The sequence below is a fragment of the Callospermophilus lateralis genome, chromosome 11 (assembly GCF_048772815.1).
Source record: "Callospermophilus lateralis isolate mCalLat2 chromosome 11, mCalLat2.hap1, whole genome shotgun sequence".
Lineage (NCBI taxonomy): Eukaryota > Metazoa > Chordata > Mammalia > Rodentia > Sciuridae > Callospermophilus > Callospermophilus lateralis.
Genome location: NC_135315.1, coordinates 95,640,739 through 95,662,548, shown reverse-complemented (window position 1 = coordinate 95,662,548; position 21,810 = coordinate 95,640,739). Strand labels below are relative to the sequence as shown.

Genomic DNA, 21,810 nt, shown 5'->3' with positions numbered 1-21,810 from the left:
AGAATTCTTCACTCACTGCCACTCAGCTAAATCAGACCTGGAGAAGCAAAACTATACCTTAAAACAAGGACACACCAAACCCCTAGCTTTGCTGTATCCTACAGTTGGGGAGTAATATCTTGGAGAATTAATAGGAAACAAAAAACTGACCACTATATTGTAGTTACTGCTGCAGATGATGTTCTGGCTCAACATTGTTTTCATCCAAGGAAAGACATTCACTGAGGAAATGGAGAGGGGAAGAAGGAGAAAAATGAACATGCTGTACCTATTCCAATAAAAGGAATATTAATGAGGGATTGTTTGCAGGTTTGGGAAAGTGAAAAATCTACATAACACCATTCTAATTTCATTCTGTGAAATACAGTTCACAGTCGTTATCTGGGAAAAGAATTAGTGAAGTTAGTAAAGCTGAGTTTGTGGAGAGTGGATTGGTTTAAAATAGAAATGAAAAGAGAATGGTAGTTACTTTAGCATCTGCATACTTTGCAAGCAATGAGGAAGGTGAATTCTAGGTTAATGATCATAATTTAAACCAATATCTAGCTTTCTTTCTTGTTTTTTTTTAGTCATACATCTCTCCTCTTTAGAAGATTAATTATGACTATTAAGGGTTGTCTTTTGTCAGAAATAGTAATAAAAGAATGTCAGAAACCAGGCATGGTGGCTTATCCTGTAATTCCAGCAGCTTGGGAAGCTGAGGCAGGGGAATCACAAGTTCAAATCCAGCTTCAGCAATTTAGCAAGACCCTGAGCAACTCAGCAAGACCCTGTCTCTAAATGAAATATTATAAAGGGCTGGGGATGTGGCTTAATGTTTAAGCATCCCTGAATTCAATCCCTTGTACAAAAAAGGTGGGGGGCATTGGGAATATATATAGGCCACACATTAATATTTTATTGAAATGATAAATCAAACTTTTCAAGTGGATATGGAAAGGACAGGAACAAGATGAGAATTTATACAGATTAATATACCAGTGGTCCTTCTGATATTGGAGTTGATAGATCACAGTGGGAGTAGCTGAACAAAGAAAATTATAAGTCAGGAAATTCTTAGCCTATTAGCTTTTTCATGTGGTTGTTTCTGTGGTTTGATTCTATGGATTGATGGTTCTGTGGATTGTTTCCTATTAGATGACCTCACAGACCCAATATCAAGTTGGCTCAGTTCACACTCTCAGTCTAAATATCATACATGGAATAGAATTATAAACATTGCTTCAGACCTTCGAAGTTGCCATGCTAGATTAATATTTTTGATTTTTCAATTAAATTCTTCAATGACATTAAATTGTTAACACTGCTAGATATGTTTAAACTCATTTGAACATTACACAATATATACATATTTTTATAAGATGGGGAACCTCATAAATATGTATAAATTTATGCTCTTATATAATCATTCAAAAGAAAATTATTGAATTCTGAGAAAGACAAAACTATAAAAAATCTGTTTATCCATTTTTATATTGTCTTCATCATCCTGTGGACAAAGCTACTAGAAGCTGCAGTTGGACCTAATCTTTTACCTGAATTACAGGCATGCTAAGTAATTAACTTACTATATAAATATGATTTACATCTGGCCCTATATTTTTGCATTGTCTTATTTGCATAGAACCAGAAGTTTTAGATGGATGAGTTCTTATCACTCTTAGAAAAGATTTATTGCTATCATTACATAGAATTTATAAAACTTAATCCATTAATTTTAGATATATACTTAACAATTCATGTACATGCTTGTACAATTTAGAAGGGACATTTATAACCTTTGTAAACGTTCTTTTCTCTTTTAGTTGTTGAGAACTGAGATTGTATTAGATATAAACATTTCTAAATTGCACTAGATTTTACAAACATTTTGTTTTCCTTTCCTCTTCTGAGTTCTTTGAATTTCCTTTATTTTTTTTTCTACTATTGTATTTTAAAAGGGAAATAATTTAACTAAAATAGTAAAGTTGTTGGTGCCCAATCCTTGACATTTTAAAACGTGTTCAACCTGCACTTTTACTAAGTCAATCATTGCTAGAAAATGCTTCTCTTTCAATTGATACAAGTTTTTCAATGGCTTTAGGTAATGATAAGTTTGTGAACAATTTAAGATGAAAAATTTCAAAACTTTTTTAGAAAACTTATATCAGTAGAGTAGAACGAACACTAGTTCTCTTCAAATTTATTGTCACTGGTCTCATAGACATTCTGAGACTGAATTGGGATAGATTTGTCATTCCTGAGGTTCTATTTACAGATGTTTAATGTGTTTGATTTAAGCCCAGATTGAATTCAATTTTGTCATCAGAAAGGTCTATTCTTGCGGACTTTTTTTTTTTTTTATTAAAAAACTGCTTTAGGGTTTTGAAGACAGAGGACCTAAAATATTACTAAACTATCAAAATATTTTGTTATTCCTTAATTCTCCAATTTTCAGAACAAGAAAATAAATATTTTAGTAAAATATAAAATAATTTTTCAGCATTCTCTTTTTTTCATTCTCACACATTTGTATGCAGCTTTCTATTTCTTACTGTTATTCATATAGAAAAAATATTATAATGCATATTCATGGGGACATTATCAATAAAAATATTATTTAAAATTTAATTAGTAGTAATGGATAATATAAAGTATGTTATTATATATATATATATATATATATATATATATATATATATATATATATAATACTAAATTTTATTTACTATTGTACCAGTGAATTTTTGAAAATAAATCTACAAGATGAATCAAAATTATTATTACACCAATCTTACAAATAAAAGAATCACTAAATATTTTGCCCAAGGTCACAGAGATATAGGTAAAGTTTCTATAAAGTTATTATTATTTTTTTAAATTTACAACGATGTTGGTTGCTTTCTCTTGGTATGTTCTTGACATACTACATTATTTGTCTATTATTACATTTGCGTAAGAAATCAAATCATATGCAATTAGGTGCAATTAGATGGCATTTCAAGGAAAAAGCATACAGGATCAGTATTTAAACAATTCCATGTCTAAATCTAATTATGTAATCTACAGTTAGGTGATTGTGTATGTATATGCATATACACATTCTGAATATTAAATGTAAACTTTTTAAAAAAATAGTATAATTATTTAGGTGGGCTCAAGGATACAATTTTGAGTTCTTAAAATGTTTAATAATTCATATCAATTTATTCTTAAACATTTCATATTTCTAGCATTCTAGTGCCGCAGTCCGGCTGCACCAAACTGACGGGGGGGGGGGGTGACGAGCAACTTGTGTACATTGATACAGCAGGAGTGGGAGCCGTTTATTGTAGGACAGGAGCGGTATATATACATTCCACACAGCTTATCTTAATTAACGTAAACTAGATACAAGAGTCAACCAATAAGGAATCTCCACACTTAATGGCTCTCTGGCATTACTTCACAAACCACTCCCTCTGGCAAAATGCAAGGCGCCAACTTGACTTGTTTGCAGACCCTAACATTCTAGTATTCAAATTTTTTAATTTGTTCTTTCTAGGTATACATGACAGTAAAATATATTTTGACATATTATACATACATGGAGTATAACTTCCAATTTTTTTGGTTTACAATGTGGAGTTATAGTGGTTGTATATTCATATAAGAACATAGGAAAATTATGTCCAAATTATTCTGTGGTCTTTCCTATTCCCATCTCTCCCTTCCCTTCATTCTCATTTATCTAATCCAATGAACTTCTAGTATTTTTAAGCTGCAATTATTACCTGTCATATACAAATGATCTTTATAAATAGTTGAATGTTGAGCTCTTACACAATTTTTTTGTTATGTGAAGACTTATTGCTTTAAATATAAAATGTATTTCAAAAGTAAATTTGTAAAAATTTATTTCATCTTTTTAAAAAAATTTTCACATTGCTGAAAGTTTTTATGATATTTATAATTTGTTCATTCATTTAATATATTTGGTCATATCATATTTTCTCAGTAAATTAAAACATTATTTATATTCTTTTAAGTACATGCACTAAAACCTCGATGCACAGAAGAAATGTAAGTGATAAATAATTTCTTTATTATGTCTTAATTTTAAGGGATACAGATTAGTCAAATGCTGTTACATCGACCATATATGGACAATGCCACTCTGAATTTACCACAAGTTTTCCAAAGCCATTAAATATTAATGAAATTTGTGAGAATGCTCTGAGATGACAATTCTCAAAAAGAACTGCTTAGATAACTTATAACTTATATTGACAGAGTACTGCAAAGTATAGCTATCTTCACATTTATTGTTAATGGCCTCATAAAGTGTTCTTTTTGAAAGCATAAAATTCACATCTCAGCATAGTGTCTTCAAGGGGGGTTATTTCATCTCTAGTCTGCATTATTTGGTACCCTTCAAAGTTTAAAGTGCTTTTTCTCACAATAGAGGGTCTCAGTTCTGGCTAGACTTTCCATACTCACTAACCATTATCCAGTAGACATGACTCTAGTCTTTATTATTTTTCTCAATATACAATTTATTTATTTTTGCTTCTATACTTTTCAAATGAAAAGCTACCTTATGAAATTTAATATGCAACTTGAAGCTTCTCTCACTGAATATATTGGAAAGTGTCTGCAGAAATACCCTATGCTCTTTATATCCTCCTATTTCCCTAAAATATCATCCAACACCTGCCATGCACTCCTCAGGGAGGTATCCTCACCAACCCAACAGAAATCCCCTGTATAGAGCATCATGCTATTGCTCTCAAATCAATTTTTATCCCTTTACTTTGTAATGTTTAACAATAAATTTCCTAACTAAATATCCTATTAGAGGGAGATTTATAGTACTCATTCAACTTAAACCTCCATTTCTCTATTTTTTCAGCAAAAAATTTAAGATTCTAACACTGATGGACCATGAGATTGAACTGTGACTAATCATACTATCAATTTAAGGCTTTTATTGTTTCTACTGATTTTTATCCCAATCACACAGTGAGAATCAAATGTTGTAGACTCACTTCCTAATAAATCATATTTACATTTAATTGGCATTAAAAATTTTAAAAGGGGGATTCCACTTCTTAGGTCCCCTTCTTCCTCCGGGAGAAGTCTTTTGTGCAGTCCTTTAATAAACTTCTAATTTCTACTCTGAAAAAAAAATCAAAAGGAAGTGAAAAATATCTCATATATTCTGTGCTCTGTTCCTTTTCTCTGAAATTTCTCTTTGAGAAGTTGAGTAAAACTTGAGTGACTATGCCCCATGCCTTACTGCCACACTAAAAATAAATTCAAGATTTGAGTCCCTCAAATCTGTACTTATTGAGAAATATTTGTGATCTGAAGAATGTAGGTGACAATGGTCACATTAATTTCTACTAGGTACTTGTCACTTTTTGATAAAAGACAGATTGCCCTTGCATGTCCCACTTCCCACTTTATCCTTCTTGGAGACAATTGGGCAACATTTAATCCTTTCATTTTTGATTTTTCTAGTTGATCTGGTGGCCTAGGTTTCAAACCCTGCTTAGAATTTAGTGAACATTGAACATCTGGCAGCAACTGTGTTGTTTGGCAAATAAAACCTAATGAAAATAATACTAGTTTATGAGAAATGGCTACTTGGATCAATTACAATGACTTTCATTAAATATGATTCCTTAATAAAGTCTATATTAATGCTCCAACATTGTCATTAGAAAGTTTTATTATCATTTGTTTGTATTGTATATTTACTTATTTAAACTGTATATGGTGTATTCTTTTAGAAAGTCATCTTACATGTATAATACTAAACAATTAATTACTTACTCACAATTATTTTAGGTCAGTATAAATTATAACTTCTAGTGGGACACAGTGGCTCATGCCTGTAATCCCAGCAGCTCAGGTGACTGAGACAGGATCATTGCAAATTCAAAGTCAGCCTCAGCAAAAGCAAGGCGCTGATCAACTTGGTGAGATCTTGTCTCTAAATAAAATACAAAATAGGGCTGAGGATGTGGCTAAGTGGTTGAGTGCCCCTGAATTCAATATCTGGTACCAACCCCAAATATATATATACCTTCTTTCTTGTGCATCAAATAAACAAGATATAGGTGGATATTTAGCCCTCTTAAGACAGAATGTGTGTTCTATTGAGGTGATGATCTTTCGATGTCAGTTAAAATAAGGCAGATTTTAAAATAATTTACAAGAAAAAATGGGAAATATTTGGGAGGTAGAGGGTAGCTGGCAATATTTAACTGTTACCAGGGCTGATGAGATTACCAAGTTTTGCCAACTGATTGTGAAATAACTATATATTCTATAAAAATAATTGGTAATGAAAAATGAAGTGACTTAATTTAATAATTTTTCATGCCATCTTGAAGCAAATAATTATAATTTTAAAAAGTAATTTGTTGAGTGAACTTCACCATGGAAGAAAAATCTTGAGTGCCGTCATAACTCAATATTCACATATGTACTAGAATTCTAAAAGAACTTAATCACTGCACTTTGTTTGTCCATGGGAAAGTGACATTCAAAATTTATTTATAGAATTTGAAACTGGAATTCTAGTATCAAAATTAAACATTGAACTTCTTCATTCATTTTAGCATCTGCACTTTTAATTTCCTCCTTTTCTTTTCTTTTTTTTAACTTTGATTTGAATATTATTGTTTACCCCATTAATATTCACTTTGATGAGATGTTCAAAAAATAGTATGTCTTATTTATTTTCTTTATCTTAAACCTTAAATTTTTGACAAAGGTTTTAAATTATGTCTACTATTTTCATAGTTCTGGAATATTTTCCACAGATAAGTATTCTTTTTTTTTACATATTTTTCTGATCCAGTACATATTTCATGTAATGTAAGTATTCTATTTGGTGGTAAAAATGATCATTTTAATTTTTTCTCCTTTAATGAGAAAAAGAAAAAAATTGGGGAGTTCAAACTTTATGTACTCAGTTTAAATATTAGAAAGTATGCCAAGTTAATATGTATTAAAAATGAGCTGACGCCTGGCATGTGCGCGGCTCTGGGTTTGATACAAATAAAGATGTTGTGTCTGCCAAAAACTAAAAAATAAATATTAAAAAAAATCTCTCTCTCTTTCTCTCTCTTTCTCTCTCTCCTATAAAAAAAATGAACTGAATCTTTGTCTTCAATATGCCTTATTTAAATTCATCGAGGTAGAATTTTGTATTAGTGTATAGCTTATCATTTCAGTTCATTGTAAGATAAATTCATAGTCATTGTAATGGTTACTTTCTGGATACATAACCTTCAAATTCATAAATAACTATCCATCTATCTATTATCTATTTATTATCAATTTATTAATTATATATATATATCTATATCTATCTATCTATCTATCTATCTATATATATATATATATATATATCTTTTTATTGTGTTTTAGATTCTATTTTATTGGTATTGATTACTTTGGTGACAATTATGAAGACTTTACCCTCACATAGAAGGTATAATTTGATATCCATCATATTAAAATATTTCCACACAGTAATTTTAATATGGCACACTCTATTATTTATAATACCCATTTAAAAATTAAAAGCAGGTCTACTGAAGTGAAAATGAAGTTATTACATATAATCATAATCCTTGACAGCAAATTGCCTTTGCATTTTGCTCTATAATGTTCCAAATTTGATTTACTTTGTGCAGTCTACATTTTTCAAACCTGATAATCTTCCTTTACTAGTTCTCTGTCAATGCAAATTGCATATATTTTATCAGGCATCTTCCATCTGAAAGTTCCTGAATCTTCTCCTGTTGGCTCAGCTATTGGAAAAATAAGAGCTCTGGATCCTGATTTTGGACAAAACGCGGAAATTGAGTACACTATTGTTCCCGGAGATGGAGGGAATTTGTTTGACATCGTCACAGATGAGGATACACAAGAAGGAGTTATCAAACTGAAAAAGGTACATAAACAAAGGTTTGACAGTTTACTATCTAAAAATAATTAAAGAAAATGAAAGAGAATAAGCAATTTTAATTTTCCTTTAATTAGTAGTATTTTAAATAAAAAGTAATAATTATGAAATATTCACTCCCACAGATAGTGTTATACTATGATTTAACAAATATGGATTTATATTGAAAATTGAAGCCTAATAATTTGATTATGTACTTTTTTAACACTCTTATCAGAGTTTAATTTCTACTTAATTTTATAGCAATGTATGTACAAAAATGATCAATTTAAAAATGAAAAAAACAATCAATAACTTTTATCTTACCAAATTTGATCTTGACATTTCATGACTTTTTGGAGAACACAGAGTATAAATATCTAAGTTAGCACATTATTGGTGAGAGTTGATATCACAGTGGAGAAACACTATTGTTGGTAAGTTTTATTCAGTGCAGAAGTGGAAGAAATAAGAAAGGATAATAATGGACTTGAGAATTTTGTAAGAAAAAAGCCTACAGAGACTTTTAATTTTATCAGTTAGGAAGTAAGACTAGAAATATCCCCAGTGAAGAGATCATTGAAATAATACAAGAAAGAGATTTAGATGCTAATAGTAGTGAAGATTGAGAGAATTGTGATTCTGGCCAAACTTTAGAGCAAGAGAAAGAAAGGGAGAGTGGAAAGAGCAGTGGAGGAGGACAGCAAAGTTGTTCAGACCCTTGAAAGAAATCGTTACTTGCCCAATATGTAGTTTTGTCTTTTATTGGGTAGTGGCACATGAAGGAGTGTGTAAATGTGAGAAAGAAACCTGATTCCATTGGAGGCATGTAGATTGCTTCCATTATAATGAAGAAAACAATGAATTTTGAGAAGTGAAGTATAGCAAAAAAGTGAATCTTATTAAATTTAGGTCTTCTTTCCTCCTCTCCTTGTAAAATGTATACTCTCTTAACCCCAAACTGCAGTACATGTCATTTCTGTTACTATTTATGATCATTTCAATCCAGAAGAAATATTTTTGAAATCAGTGCTATTAATCAGTCTTTTCTTCTCATATTTGTTAGGAGCTCTGAATTTTAATAAGAAACACTATGAATTATAATGAAAATCATCATAAAAGTAAATGTAAGCTTCATATAGTCATTTTGTTTTTATTCCCACAAATGTACATAAATTGTACTTAGTCCAGAAGTTAGTTAACACACATGATACCATCTAAAATTATGCATTAATGCTGAATTTGAGAAATACACAAAGAAAAAAGGTGTATGATTCTTGTGTATTTCTCTATTGTTATTTAGTATTTCTCTTTTCTACTCAGTAATGTATCAGTGAATATTCTTATTAATTTTATGTAAAAGTATAATATTTAAATATTTTTCAAAATCAATCCAAATGAAACAACTGTAACAAATATTAATAAGCTAATAATACTAAAAATGGTAGAAAATATTTTACCATTTATGATCATAAATAGTATCTTAAAATTTAAAATTTAACCATTAAATTAATTAGATTTACAAAGTTAATATGAGTGACAGAATTAATACTAAATTATGCATATCTACATTTAAATATTCTTTCATCTTGCTATTATAAAAGTATTTTATATTCATCAATGTAGTTTTATATGTTTTATATTTACTTTTATAGACACCTATTTTTCATCCATGCCTGTAAGTAACTGATGATTAGATGTCAATCAGAAAAATCTTTATTTTTAAATATATTTGGAAAAAAATAGTGTTATATTTTTTTATTATTTTATGAAGTCAAAAATATAATGTTTTAAGGAAGTGTTGCAGTTATAAATTATAAAAAACTTAACTATTATTAATCAGTAAAAATGCATTTTCAGTCCAAGGAAAGATTAATAGTGAGTAGGTGCTACATCATTTTTTGTTTGAATTTTTGAGAATTTAAAAAAAAATTTTATTGGATTGACTTTGAGATTTATAAAACTATGGAAATGTCTTATTAAAATTGAATTACATAATGCAGATAATCAATCTGAAAAATGTATCTCTAAAAAAGACAAAACAGTGTTTCCTCCTGAGGTAAATTAATCATTCTTCTTACTGACATAAAACTCCTTGTCCAAATAAATCTGTAATTATACCTTTCCCTTCATCATTCAAGGGATATTTATGGTGTAGCCACCATGTCCCAGATCCATTTTGGACTCAAAGATAGACATTCCCTGTTCTCCAGCTCCATCCATTCAATTGGGAAAATCGGAAAATTGACACATGAAATATCTCTATCAGCAATGATAGATTCAAGCTGATAGACATAAATCAAGGTAAAGAGATTACAGGAATGTGAAAGGCAGTCTTATAGTAAAGGTCAAGAAGACTTTGGGGCTGTGGTGAAATATAAGCATATTTCTGAAGACAGACAGATGAACAACAACTGTGTACATTACATGTGTTCAGAAAAACTAAGCAACAATTGCAAAATCTCTCTCTGAGGAGGGACTGATGGACAAAGAGACTGGAAAGGTCAGTGAATAAAAGGAATGTTGATTGGAGACCAGGTATTCAATGTCCCATGATGGAGGTCTTGTAGGTCAGGTCAAGGACTCTGAGCTTGGTAATAATGAGGGGAGTTATACGTAAATCACCTCTGTTCTAATACAGTCAGTTTACTCTGTATGCTTTGAGGAATATCAGACTTAAGCAAGTAAGACTTACTTAAGTAAGGCTGAGAAAAGCCCAGTGAAAAGATCACTGAAATTAATCCAAGAAACAGATTGAGATGCTCATAGAAGTAAAGACTGCGAGAATTGGTGATTCTGGCTAAATTTAAAGAAACAGTCAAAACATATTGTTATAACTATTTTTATCATGTAGAAAATTACACCAAACAATTCAGTACTTACAAAGCCTGACAGAATACTTGGAGTCACTTTCAATGTTGTAACTTGCTGTGATCTCTAAATAAGGATCCACCAGGGGCAATCTCTACCTAGTAACCTATTCTGTTGAAAAAAAAATGCAATCAATAGACTACATCTATTAAATCTAAGAAGTAAGTTTTGCAACACAATTTTTGAATTATCTAACATCTATCTACGTGTTGGATTGCATGAAATGTGCTTATGTACACACACACACACACACACATATATATATATATATATATATATATATATATATATATATATATATATATATCTTTATCAAACATGGTGGTATGATTTTATGAAAAAGGAATAATGGAAAAATATTCAGCTGAATAAAGTGCATGGAAAACTCAAAATAAATTAAAATGACAGCTGTATTTAAAATACAGAATCCTTTTGGTTAAAGCTCATGTAATAAGACTATTCAAGCATTACATGCAGTAGGTTCTCAGAAAACTTTATCTTGCACTTATTATTGGTCTTTGAAGAATGAAATGAGCAAAAATAAATATGAATGTAAACATCAACAGTGGTATTTTAATTTTCCATATGACCTTAAAATTATTGTTTGACAGTTCCTACATAAATCATATTTTTAAGTATACTAAATACATTTAGGAAATCCATAAATTTATATCCTACATATGAATACATAGCTGTATTTTAAAGATGAGTTATTTTAAATTTTTGGTTGACAAACTTTTAAGCAGCAGTAGAGGAATGAAATAATATATTATTCAATTTAACAGAGCTTCTCTTTTTTTAACCCACTTAAAATACATTCAAATGCTCAATGTTCTGAAGCACATATTTTCAATGTTGTTTTATCTTCAAAATCTTTTATTTAGTTTTATTTTACTGTATACTTCTCTCCTTTTCCTCTGTAGGGTGAGGATATATAAAAATGAAACTCAGGTTTATATAAGCTGAGGAGAATGAAGAAAGGTGTCATTTCAGTGTATTACATTGAATTCAGAGTAAAATTAGGAAAATTTGTAAATCTCTCCAAAGCACACAATACTGGTAAAAACCCAAACCAACTCTTACTTTACTCTTGCATGTTACACTGAACAAAGTATACACAAATTAAAATTCTCTTATGTGTTTTTGAATAATATAGCAATACCAACACTAGAAAAACTAGAATAATGCTTCTGAAAGTTTCAATCACATCTTAAAATCTAGGAGCTGGGATATATTTGCAATGAGAAAATCAGCTGTTTTAAATTCAAAAAATTTCTTATATTTAAAAGACAAATAAACTATATCTTAGTAATTACTCCCTATGAGAAAAATAAAAATAAAATATATACTCCTTGAATATAAAAATGAAGAGGAATTTACATTAGTTAAAAAACTCTAAATGGATAAATATATTGAGAAACACTTTGGTTTGCTTGTTGCTGAATGAAAACTTAGGTAATTAAAACAGTAGAGTGAATACTTCAGTTATACAAAGAACAGTTTAATATCCTGCAGAATTTCAGAAAGAGTCCTGTACCATCTCTATAAAAATGTCTGTTAAGAACTACAAAGTAGTGGTGGCATCTGTTTAAAATGAAGAATGATGAAGTAGTGGCCTATTTACTATAAAATAAGTAAAACATTTTTTGAAATTAAAAAGTTTAACCAGTTTGATGTTATCTTAGCACATTTTTTATTTTGAATTTACATAACTAAAGATCACATTAAATGTAAAGTAGAAAGATTTTTAAATAGGAGATGAAATATTTGACTTTTCAACAGAATGCTTTTATAAATAGGCTGTGGCCTCAATTGGTTCCATTGGGCATCTATATTTTATATTTACTCATGAATCAGTAAAACTCATTAATTTTATCATTTTATATGACTGAGAATTATTTCCACACTATATGACTTGGTAACAGCACCATCATGTGGTAAATTTTAGAATATCTCTTAGGAATAAAATGAAAATAAATTGTAGACTAATTTATATGCTCAAAAAAATTAATAAAATTTAAAAATTCTATTTTTAGTAACTCTGACATTCCTAATTTCAGAGAAAGGGGTATTCCTTATGTTGTTTCTACAAATATTATGTTCCTGTTTTTTTTCCAAATATTTGTCTTTCTCTTTTTTTTTTAATTTCTAAACCTTGTTAATATTCTTTAAATACCTTGCCCAACTTTTCTTAATAGATTCAACTCTAAATTAACCCCAAATTAACAAATCCAAGGCCAATTTTTCTACTGCTTTGCAGATTTTTCTATTTGAATATTTCTTAATGCTTTTTTCAACCTCAAAATGTATAAAGCCATATTCCTTCTTTTTCTCCAATAAACATGTGACCTGTCTTATTTTTGTCCTTTCTAGTTTTTTTTAACAAAAAGTCCAGAATGCTTCTTAGGTTTCTACCATTCCCTTAGACCTTTTTTTTCCCAAAAACAGGGCATGAGCTTAGCCAGTGATTTCTTCTGAGCAGAAATTAATGTTGTGGCTTATATCCTTCTTTAATACTCCCATCCAACACTGCTAAGTATTTGCCAGCTTCACCCCTTATCTTCCTTCAGGAACTCCTTCATCCTGTGAATGAAGGGTGGAAACTACATCTGATTATCTTACTTAGACTTTTATCTGGTCCCCATTGCTGGAAAGGTCAAAAGCAGGCTGCATATTTTCTTTTACCAGCCTCTGTACACACTGTCACACACATGTACAAGCTCCTTTTCACCCACACCAAATTCACTGCAGGTGTCTACCTGAGTTGTTGAGCTGTTCCACATTCTCATGGAAGTCTCTTGCTCACAGGAATTTCAATACTTTCCTGTTACTTAGTATTATCTCCCTTGCTTATCATCAATGGTTTTTTTGAGCCCTTCTTCCCAAACTGGTTGTCTCTTACTTTATTTTACAAAATTTCAGCATTTCTGCAATAGCACTTATTGTACTTATGACACTCATTTATGACATATCTGATTTTTCTTATTTGAAGTCCTTTATCGTGTTTATGTTTTGTCCTGTTTGTTAAAGAAAATCTCTAAAATATATAGGGTATTAATGTTTTGTTGGATAAGACAAAAAACATTTCATGTTCACTTACGTACTATATAAAGTTCAAAATATTTTGCAAAGTATTTAAGAAAAGCAGTGTTTTATTGATTTCATTAATGGGAAATTTGAAGTGCATGGAAGAAGGATACATTTTTCAAAATCACATGGCTAATTTTCAACTATGGTGTATTTTGAAAAGCATATACTTTCATTGCAATGAATAATGATATGTGACAAAAAAAATAACTGGCCTCTCCAGATAGGAATGATTTATACTGTACATGTATGTGACACATATATTTCACTTAAGCATTTATAATACTTGATGAAACCTTTTGTCATTTTATGAAAATTATTATTGACAATGTGTAGCAAGAAGCCCTGACATTATTGCCTTTGTTTTGATTTATTTTGTCTTTGTTACTAGATTTGTTCCAGAAATTATTGTCACTAAAAAACAGACATTGAACTAATGTCCATGGTCTTTCAGGTACTTGCTAAATGACCATCAAAATATTTTCAGTATTACAAAAGACTGGAATGCAATAACTTTGTAAAGAAAAACTAAATGCATTTTAAATAAGTAGTTCTGTTGTAATATTTTTAGAGATAAGTTGGATGTAGTGTTTATTTTATTCTTTAAATAAAATGGCAATTTTTTATTTATAGTTATATAATTTTTAATTGTATAAGAAATACTGTGAACACTGTCAAAAGTAAAGCCTGTATTTAAAATATCCACATTTTATTTTGTTGCATGCTTCTTCACTATAGGGACTTTCTCATGTGGTACAAGAACATCAATTATTCATCAAATCTTTGATTATTTTTAGTGAAATATTGAATTTAATTCCTTCTTCAATGGAGATTATATATATAAGATTTCCCATGTCTTCTCTCAGAGAGGAATTGACTTTATTGATCATAAAATTAACTCATGGAAAACTTGACTTTCTTTCAAAATAATATGTGTTCTGAACATCTTATCTTTATTGTTCAGCTGGTATATAAACTTGCTTTGGAAGAGTGTTTTTCTAATGTATTTTCATCATGGTTCAGTCTGATTTAAATCTGTTTTCTAACTCCTTATCTTGAAAGGGACTAGTACATTTTGTAAAACATTACACTCCTCGCTCATTTGTGTCCCTTCACAGTTTTCTATTCTCTTGAATGTGAAGACCTACAAAGTGATTGAGTACAGCCTTAATGCCAAGGATACATTGTTTTTTGTTCATTTTTGCAGTGTTCCCTTCACTGTGTTGGTAAAACTGATAGATGCTCATCATGAAAACTGCTGCAATAACATTATAGATGGGAAGACGGCTAAGCCACATCCCTGGTCCTTCACTGTCGGCTTTTCAGGCTGAATTGAAGGTGTGGGTTGAGGTTGCAATCTGATACAAGGTTGGAACTCTTTACCAAGCTAACTGGTTGCCTGCAGAATTAACTTTGCTGAGGTTTTATGATGGTTTTGTTAATTCCTGGCTGAGATCAAGTCTCAATCCTCATAGGTATCCTTTAGGCACTTGCCACACTGGCTCCTGTGCTCACATGTTCACTTGCTCAAGACCAGCCAGAGCTGCTGGGGATATAGCTCAGTTGGTAGAGTGCTTTCCTTGCATGTACATGGCCCTGGGTTCAATCCCCAGCACCACCGAGAAAAAAAAAAGTCCAGCCAGAATCATTTGCACCATTTGCTAGGTCAGACATCACCAGAATGTGTCTTCAGTCAATGTCAAATGATTAAGGGCCTTAGTTCTATATTCATATTAATTTTTCCACAGAACTGAACAAGTTGACAAGAGTAATATGCCATTTAATTCACAAGTCCCTCACACTAAGGAGCAGAATTATTACATAAAATGGTTGGGGGCAATGGGGACAAAAATAGGGAGCATCTCAGAATTCTGTCTGCCACAGCTGTTTTATTCCAGTTCTCATGTATCTGTAATTATAGGTACCTGTTTCCACTCAACATTATCTGGAAACAAGAGGAGGCCTAAAAGAGCCCAGGGGGTTATTCTGATATTTAATATTAAAAATAGCTTATCCTCCTTTTAAGTGAAACAAAAATTATTTGTCACTGAACATTTTATGTATATTTAATTATCTGGACTTCAGCAAAGAGTAAAGAAAGCAATGTAACAAAAAGAAGTAAAAGGTGATAATTTGACCCTTCTTTCACTTTGTATTCCAGAGAGAAACTAAATATGCCATTCTCCAATTCACCATAGTCACGGTCTTACGTAGCACAATTTCCTATATTGTGAATTGTTTTCCAAAAGTTCTGATCTTACTAAACTTTGTTACAGAAAAATCCAAAGAAGTTGCTCAGTTAAACTCTCTTTAGTCAGTCTTTTTCTTATTCTTCTAGAAAGGCTCACTGAATTAAATATGCCCAGAGCAATGTCATAAAATTCTCAAAGTACTGTGTAAAAAATAAATATTTCAAATTTATTTAATCCCATCAAAAATAGAACCAATTTTCTAGCAATTACCAAAAAAAATCTTTTCTGTTCTATAATTATATCAAATGTTAGAATTTTTGTTGATTACAAAATCTCCCTCCAAATATGGCTTTGGTCTGTCAGATGGGTGAGTACAGTCAAGTAGAGATGATTGGTGAGTCTTTGCTCTTTCAGAGTTACACCATTTTGTGAATTTGCCTAAGGGTCAGAGTAGTGAAGAAGTCCACATAGAATATAATTGTGGCATTTCTCTTACAATTTTCTCCTGTTCTTTGATCTTCGTAGGAAATAACGTTTTGGTTGCAAAAAAAAAAAAAAAATCTAAATGTACAAAAAGGTTCTTTCATCTCACTCTCTATTTCCCTCACTGCCAAATTCTTACCTGTTGTGATAGGCCAGGACTTCTTTAAAAACATACATCATGTCTTATATCCTAAAAATAAAAGTAAAATTTAAAAAGCGAAAAATGTTTCAGAAGTCTCTTTCTGTCTCTGGCTTGAAATCGGTTTACCAGTATAGAGTCAAGTTCATCCAGACAGATGTAATGTATTATTAAGAGGGAAAATAAAACTATATATACAATATATAAGCTATATATAAAAATATACACATTAGTACAGATAGTCAGAGGCATTTCAACATCTAGAGGAAAATTAGAGATGGGAAACTGTTGGTAAGAATGCCTACATTTTAGGATAGCCGTGGATTTGGAGCCCAAAAGAGAATAAGTCTGAGCTGGGGCAACTCAGTTTGCTTTGAAATCAAGGACTCCAAAGTTGTAAAAATTAGATTGCTCTAAGATAGATGTTAGGGTTCACTGTCAGGAAAATACATTGTTTAACATTTATGGAGCACTTATTTTTTTACATGCAAGAAGAACTTTGTATTTTCTTTAATTTGAATTAGCCAGTGTACTCTTTCAACTTACTTTTTTTTCCTCTTTTTTTCAGACAACTACTAGGGTGTTTTAAATGAAATTTATTGCTTCTTCAAACTTCTCCATTAGACAACATGCCTTTATTCTATAATTTATTGAATGCTGAGAGAAAAAAAAATCTTATTTACCTTTGTACTTTCTGTTTTTCCAAGGGGATATCTCTTGCCTTGCCAGAACCTTTTATATTTTAACTAATTCAGTGCTGAAAGTTTTAATTTGTTATTTGTTTCTTCCTTTTTCCAAACAAAAGTTATTGTTGTAAAGAATTTAAATTATTACTAATTCACTACTCAGAAACTTACATAATAATCCTAACTTATATTCACCATTATAGTCCTTAATATTTAAAATATGTTTCCTGTCTTGTTTTGGTCTTATTTATTCGAAACTGTTCATTCTCACTATTTGTACTGATTTCTTCTTTTTGTTTTAAATAACATTTTGACATATTTTTCTGGAAATTAGCTGTATTTTCTTGAGTCTGATTCCTTTCTCAAAGCATGAGAGTCAAGCTTTAGATGGGTCAAAATATCATCATGGGATTATCCTCTATCTATGCTTTCTTAGATATTTCATTTTTAATCATGGGACCAGTGGCCATATTATCAATTTTATTTCTATTTGTTTTAAGAGAAATAAACATTTCTAACAGGAAAGTAATAAAAACTGAAAGAAATCAATGTTATATGTTAACAGGTATGACTAAATTATCAGAAAGTCAAATCAATTATTTGCATAGAACAAAGATAAAAATAGGAATAAGAATATAATGAACTTGATAAAATGAAGGGAATAATTAAAGGGGAATAAGTGTATGTTCTCATGCATTAAAAATATTGTGAGGAGACTTACTTGATGCATATACAAGACTTATAAATGATTTTACCATAGCAGATTCCATTGAATTGTGAGAGTTTTTAAATACATAAGTGATTTTTTCTCTTTTTCTCAGAAGAAATACATAAAATAATACTCATGTCTTTAAAAGTGAAAATAAACCTCCTTTAGTTTCCTCTGGTGTGCTAGATAAAGGAACAGATGCTGACAAGGCAATTAGCAAATCATTGTGGTCACACTATAGCGAACTGCTTTAGCAAACAGAAACTTAAGGGTTCCCGTATTCACTGTTAATGTTAAATTTGTGTTGTCTTAGTTTTTCCTTGGAGATTAGAAGTCTGAGTCATTACACTTAAGCTTATCACTTAACAAAGCAGCATAGTAGCACCATATTTCTGGAATATAGCATTTTCAGTTACTTTCATAATAAAACTAACATTTACAGTGAGGGTGAATGTAAATAGTAGCAAGTTAAAATTGAGCATTACTGAAAATCTGGAAAATGACTTGTATGTTTGTTCCAATGCCTTCTTTAATTTGTTCATATATGTTGGAAGCCTGAATTCTTGGTGATACTTACTGACAATGCATGGGAGAACCAGTATTTATATGCAGTTCTGAGAACACAAAAGACCAACACTCTTCATAATTACCATTGTGTGTGTGTGATTTTGAATCTTGATACAAATGTTTTCTAATAAAACGACTTATTAATTCATAATTACTTAAAAGAAAATGATACTAATGTCACAATAGGAAAAATGAGCTTTAAAATGTGCTGTTATGCCAAATTTACAAATGGAATCTAGAAATTTTCAATTATACAATTCCATTTTTGTTCCATTTCTTTATCACTGCTTGCTTCCACTAGATGTCAGCATTAGATAAGATGTGAGAAGTGCTTTCCTTAAACTATTAACTGATTTCAAACTGCTTTTATAAAATGTGTAGCCCCTATCTAGTATGTATGCTCATAAGTACATTATGTAAATTTAATATGTGCAAAAGATTATGTTTATGAGTTACCCAGAAAGTTTGACCTTGTGCTTTACTTACACACTAATTATAAAAGTGAGACATTTCAAAACCAGTATAATTAATACCAACTTGCATTGCTCTGAAATGATGCTCATGGTTTATGCCACATTCTATAAAAATGTAACACTTCAATTTGGATTTGTCCTCACTACAGCTTTTATATTTTGAAACGAAGAAGGCATATACTTTTAAAGTAGAGGCCTCCAACCTTCACCTTGACCACCGGTTTCACTCTGCTGGCCCTTTCAAAGACACTGCTACAGTGAAGATCAGTGTTCTGGATGTAGATGAGCCTCCTGTATTTAGCAAGCCACTTTACACCATGGAAGTTTATGAAGACACCCCTGTCAGGACCATCATTGGCGCTGTAACTGCACAAGACGTGGATGTGGGCAGTAGTGCTGTTAGGTAAGAATAAGAAATATTTTATTTTTATGTGTCTTGAAAACAAAACAAAAACAAGCAAATAACAATTTTCTGACCAAAAGTGCATCATGATTCACATATAGAATACGATGCTAGAAATTATATATAAGAATAGAGGAAATGCTGTAGGATTTGGACAAAACATCTGTATCAGTCCTCCTTGCAACATTTACCACAGATAAGCTATTGGATATGTCACACAAACTAACAAATCTCAATTTTTAATCTATGAAAGATTTAATAAATGAAGTTCAAAGAATGATTTTCCAAATTAGTTAATTTAAGACACTTTCACAGTGCCTAGAATGTAGCAGCCATGTTATAATTATTTTAAAATTTCTGTCCCCAAAGTTAGTGTTTAAAAATGGATGGTTTTGTCATTTGCTATTTGAAAGCAATTTTTTTTTTCTTATTGTAATGATTTTTCATTCTGAATGTGAGATTGAGACAATGGAAACACATTTAGTCAGTCCAAGAGTAAGATGAATTAAGGAATTGCCCAGAACTCAGACTTTGCACGGAGCTCTTTCCTATGGATACCTCCTCACTAATCTCTCTCTCTCTTTCTCTCTCTCTCTCCATCCCTTCCTCTTTCCCTCCCTCCCATAAAGCTATAACTTACAATAGCACTGTGGAGGGATAATAAAATCCCCTTTTCCTTACATTGATCCTGCAATAGGATTGAGACTTCCTTCCATATTCTGCTGTTTGCTAACTGACCCGAACCCAGACTTTGCACAGAGCTCTTTCCTATCAATACCTCCTCACTAATCTCTCTCTCTCTCTCTCTCTCTCTCTCTCTCTCTCTCTCTCTCTCTCCTTCTCTTCCTCTCTTCCTCTTTCCCTCCATCCCATAAAGCTATAACTTATAATAGCACTGTGGATGGATGATAAAATCCCCTTTCCTTACATTGATCCTGCAATAGGATTGAGACTTTCTCCCATATTCTGTTGTTTGCTAACTGACCTTACACATCTTCAACTCTTGAGAACCAATAAAGAACAGCAATAAAAGCTATTCTGGACCAAATTAAGAAAACATTATGTAGTCTTTTAAAACAAAAATACTCTATTGATATAGAGAGGAATAAACATATCTCTTAAGATTTTATGACATGTGGTAAGTAAATACCAAAAAATTTTGTCATGTATTCAGTGGTAGAAAGCACATCACTGTAGATAGCACAGTCTGAAGAAGTGGTTTGAAAGCATGTATTTTTTTATTGTATTCATCTGAATCTATCCCATGGGGTGCTCAGTCAGTCTAGGCTGTAGTCTTAGATTACCACAGACTGGGTGAATTAAACAATAAACATTTATTTCCCAGATTTCTGGAGGCCGTAACTTTCAAAATCCAGGTGCCAGCAAGTCTGGTATCTGGTGAATATTTAGAAGATGGTGGTCATCTTCTTCAGTGGTCATGAGGCAGAAAGAGACAGAAAGTTCTCTGTGGTCCACTGTTTAGGAGCATGTGGGCCCCACTCACACAGCTTAATCACCACCATCTCTTAATACCATCATATTGGAGATTCAGATTTTGTATCATGACTTAAGGGGGTGAGATGTTCACAAGCACTATGTCCTTAACATTCCATTCTGACCTATCAAGATTCTTGTCCTCACCTTCAAAATGTGTTCATTCCTTCCCCAGAGCTCCCAAAGTCTCAAATTATTCCAACATAATCATTTGAGTCTAAAGTACAAAGTCTAGCTAAATAATATCTAAACCAAATATGGTTGAGATTCAAGGTAAGATTCATGCTGAGGCAAAAATTCCCTCCAGCTATGAACCAATGAAACCAAACAAGTTATGTATTCCCAAAATACAATTCTGTGACCTAGGTCAGACATCACCATTCAAAAAGGGAAAAGCAGGCAATGCAAAAGTGATGACAAGTCCTATGTGAATGTGTACTGCAGCAGGCCAGACTCCCTTCAGCCCTAAGATTTAAGAATAAACCTTCTCTCGGTCAGTCCTCTGCCCTCCTGGACCACTGGGGCAGAGCTCCAGGCTTTTGCACTCACCAGGGTGCTAACATCACCCCTACTCCTGAGCAGGACTCTACACATGCTGTTGCTCTCTACGTTGGCCCTACCCATGTAGGAAGGTGGCCTCCCAGCCCTCTATTTGGCATCCTCACCCTTTGGCTCTACAGGCATTGATCTTACACTGTGAAATCACTGGGAAGGCAGCCATGACCCTAGCCCTAGGAAGGTTAGATTATGTTGGAGTCCTTCTTTTGAACTAAGGAAAGCACATG

The 21,810-nt window shown here is 31.4% G+C and overlaps 1 pseudogene; it reads left to right on the top strand.

The window, feature by feature from the left end:
• The window catches only part of LOC143410708 (cadherin-12-like), a 78,831-nt pseudogene that overhangs the window by 10,178 nt on the left and 46,843 nt on the right, over positions 1 to 21,810 (top strand).